The sequence below is a fragment of the Phascolarctos cinereus genome, unplaced genomic scaffold, assembly GCF_003287225.1.
Source record: "Phascolarctos cinereus isolate Bilbo 61053 unplaced genomic scaffold, phaCin_HiC Scaffold_2;HRSCAF=192, whole genome shotgun sequence".
Lineage (NCBI taxonomy): Eukaryota > Metazoa > Chordata > Mammalia > Diprotodontia > Phascolarctidae > Phascolarctos > Phascolarctos cinereus.
The window spans coordinates 104,990,318-104,994,603 of NW_027555625.1; the positions used below are offsets into that span (position 1 = coordinate 104,990,318).

The window sequence follows — 4,286 nt, forward strand, 5'->3', positions numbered from 1 at the left end:
CTCCCTAGTCATAACTACGAAAAGTACCTTATCTGTTTCTCTTCTGATATTTTTATGGGGTGATATTTAATACTCAGGTTCTATATGCCTTTTTGTTTATTGTGGTATATAGTCTAGGATATTCTAAACATAATTTCTGTTTAACTGCTTTCCACTCTTTCCCCAGCAATTCCTGTCAAATAAGAGGTTTTACCTCAAGCATAAAAATACTTCTAGAAATCATTTAGGGGTCTTTTTTGCGTCAATAAGAAAACCATCCTCCTTCAGACATCAACTGTTAAGTTTTCCTACATTGGCTTGAATTGTATCATTGGACAAAACTCTATTACTTAGATCTATAATCATGGAAGGATGGCCTGGCCTTTCTCACAGAGCACAGAATATAGAGGACTTGGGAATTAGAGGGAACAGACTTCAGTAGATGCTTACAGTACTTGTACTCCTTCACAGGATCATAGGATAAGAAATTTAAAGCTGAAAATGAACTTACATCTTACATATGAGGCAACTTATAATAAGAGAATTACAGTGACTTCCTCAAGGTCATAGTTAGTGCAGAGGTATGTGAATTATGATTGTAAATAAATAATTTTCATATGACTTCACTTTGTGTGTTCCTACTGACACTAGACTAATTCAGGATGTTTAAATTTTCCCAGATCAAACTATCTTGATCTAGGTTTCCTCTTCTGTAAGTTTTCAAGCTAATATGAAGAAGAGAGTACTGAAGATTAGGAAAACATAATTTTTGCTGATGAAACCCACTTTTTCCATTCAAAGCTATATGAAAACACTTTTTAGAAGAAATTCAGGTGAGCAGGTAAAATCAGGTAGTTCTCATTAGGCTGCAAAACATCTTCTCAACCAAATGTTTGGGGATTTTTTTTTAAACTTCCAGTATAGGGGCAGGTAGGTGGCCCAGTGGATAGAGCACCAGCCATGAATTCAGGAGGACCTCAGTTCAAATCTCCTCTGAGACCAGACAGTTGATACTTACTAGCTGTGAGATCTGGACAAGTCACTTAATCCCAATTGTCTTGCAAAAACAAAACACAACACAAACAAACAAAAAACAACAAAACTTCTAGTATGGCTGGATGTCTTCCCCCATAAGAAGAATGATATACTCTGATAAAACTATCAATACAAAAATAAGAAGAATTGTTCCAAAATTATGAGAATCCTAAAATGGAGATGGAACACTGCAATATGACCTTTTGCTATGCCATCATGAAAGGTGATATCTAAGAGAGGGTGATAAACATGTTTTAGTGGCTTGAGAATTAGCCTAGGTTAAACACCACTGAAGACCATTGAGCATTAATCAAGGATAGACTTCAAAAAATTACTTAGTCACAAAAGATATGATCAACACTCGTAATAAAAGTGTAGCTTGATTATGAAGAATTAAAGAATATGTGTCAAAATCTTGTGAACTCAATGTCAGATCCTGTAAAAAACAAGTGATTGAAGCTAAATGAGAATATAAGTTAGGAATTTAAAAAAAAATAAAAACTTTAAGATTTACTGTCTGAACCAACGAAGTACATCATTTTACTTTGTTCCAGATAATTCACAAACCACTAAAAGCGTTTGACATAGGGTTTGAACCCAGGTATTCTTACCATGAGCACTTATACTATGATTTTTTACCATATCTGCTATCACCTGCCCTCCAAGATCAGATTCCGTCATTATATTTTTTCAGTTGTAATTAAAAAGATTATTCTACTCCCTTCCCTTTTTTTGGTAGAAACTCTATGATGATGCTTTAAAGATTTAGTTGTATATAATTGTGATTTGTCCTTCATTCTGGAACAGGACCATGACATCAGTAAGATGATGTCAAGACTTGCAAATGAATTAGATTTAAGTGAGGGAGGGCTGTGCAAAGTCACCTCTGTGACTGTGCAGCCTCACTTTATCCTCCAGCCCCATCCATCAGGATGACTAGAGATGGCCCAGTGGGAGACCTTGGCCTTCTTAAGCTATGGTCTTTCTGAGTTCTCACTTTGACTGAGGCAAGGCCTATTCAGTGATTCAGACTGTTTAAGAAGTGAGCCTGGGGATGGTTTCTTTAGTTTAAAAAAAAAATCACACTGGGAGGGGAAGACCCTCAGGGTTTCTGGCCAAAAGAGAAACAATTACTATTTACATTCATTCTGAACCATCAGGGCCCAAAAAGTAACCACTGAGTGGTGCTTGGGCAGGGATCTATTGTCCCATTAATTAGAGCCAGAATGAATTGGGTTTAAGGCATGGTCTTTAGGAAAGAAATCCAGTAAACCCCAAAGAATCAAGGTAGGTTTCAGCCATAAAAAAAAACAAAACACCTTCCTTTGGGTAGAGAACACTCAGCTAAGGGCATGATGAGGAGAGGAGAGGAGAGGGAAGGGGAGGGTCAAGCAAAAAAAGGAGAGGGGAGGGAAGGAAGCTGCATTGCTCAACTGGAACTGGACCGTGGCATCCCTATTGGGTAGCTCTGACTGCTCACAGGTTGTAGTTTGTCCTTCGTTCTTGAAGAGGACCATGTCATAAGGAAGATTATGCTATGACTGGCAAATGAATCAGATTTAAGTGAGGGAGGTCTGTGCAAAGTCACCAGCCTCACTTTCTCCTCCAGAGCCATCTAATTAAATATGAAATGTTATTGTCTTTGCAAGCAGAATTCACATTATTTCTAGTAATATTTCTGGCCTAATTTTTTTTATGATTGTTAGAAAAATTAGAAATAGAATTCTGTCATTTAAACATTCATATAAAAAGAAACCATTTAAGATGACCATTAAGCCATTTGTTTTTTCTTTAAATGCTTATAAATGAGTTCCTATTTAGCAGACATTTGGGGAATTGTCCACACATCCCAGGCCGTCACTAGTAATCCTGACTTTTGTCTTGCCACTGGATTTCAATGACTCAGGAAGAGTGAACCTGATGACTGTCTAATTCTGCCTCACTTAAATCCAATTTATGCACAAATTTAGATATCACCCATGATGTCATTGGCCCTCTTCAAAAATGAAGGATGAACCCCCCCCCAGTTCCCCACACTCCCCCTGGCCGCCATGTTTTTCAACAGGGCCTGGCTTTGGCTTCCCCCATAAGGAAATGGCCAGGGAGCACCAAGGAGCCCTAGGGCCATCGCTACTACGGAGCCCGAGCTAATGAAGCTGGAAGGAGGCCATGGCATCCAGCAGTAACTGGCTGTCCAGGGTGAATGTCGTGCTGGTGATGGCCTATGGGAGCTTGGTATTTGTGCTGCTGTTCATTTTTGTAAAGAGGAAGATCATGCGTTTTGCTATGAAGTCTCGAAGAGGCCCTCACGTTCCACTGGGGCACAATGCTCCCAAGGATCTGAAGGAAGAGATAGACATCCGACTATCCAAGGTCCAGGATGTAAAATATGAACCCCAGCTTTTGAAGAGGATGATGCCAGACTTTTGCAGCTGGAGACACCAGGAAATCAACATTGCTACAGCTACCTGTACAGGATGAAAGCTTTGGATGCCATTTGTGCCTCTGAGATCCCGTTTCATTCAGAAGGCCGGCATCCTCGTTCCCTAATGGGCAAGAACTTCCACTCCTATCCGCTGGAGTTTCGAAACACAAGTACCCCCTTCAAGGGTGTCCGCAAAGCTCTCATTGATACCCTGCTAGAGGGCTATGAAACAGCTTGATATGGAACTGGTGTCTTTGGCCAGACTGAATATCTACACGACCAAGAAGCACTGAGTGAACTGGCTGCCGCTGTCAAAGCCCGTGGTAGGAGCTACCAGCGGCAGCACCAGTCAGCAGCTAAGGATCTAATGCAGTCTCCTGAAGTTTCCTCCCCAACAACCATTCAGGTCACCTATCTGCCCTCCAGCCAGAAGAGTAGAAGAGCCAAGCACTTCCTAGAGCTGAAGAGTTTTAAAGATAACTACAACACACCAGAGAGCACCCTCTGACTGAATTTGGGGATAGCCATAGCCAACATGGCTCCAATAGGAGAATCTAATCTGTACCCAGGGATTTCTCCAGGGCAGGAGACACAGCAGCACTGGACAGCATTGAGAGCATCATGCCCAGAATTCTTGAAATGGGTGTCTGGAGATCCTTCCTTAGCTTATCCCTCCGGTCCTTTTTTATGGAGTTGAATGCACATATTTTTCCTCTCTCCATGTCATTTCCTCCTTACCCTAACTTGTTTTCGATCATGGTTATTTTTTGCCCTCTCCCAAAGTCAGTTTTATCCTAAATAGATTAGTGGGAGTGGGGGAGGGGACACTTATCTCACCCACTCGGAT

The 4,286-nt window shown here is 40.8% G+C and overlaps 1 pseudogene; it reads left to right on the plus strand.

Annotated features, from left to right (window-relative positions):
* The first annotated feature begins 3,183 nt into the window (after nt 1-3,183).
* Nucleotides 3,184-4,039, plus strand: LOC110215099 (protein C1orf43 homolog pseudogene; annotated as a pseudogene).
* The last annotated feature ends 247 nt before the right edge of the window (nt 4,040-4,286 follow it).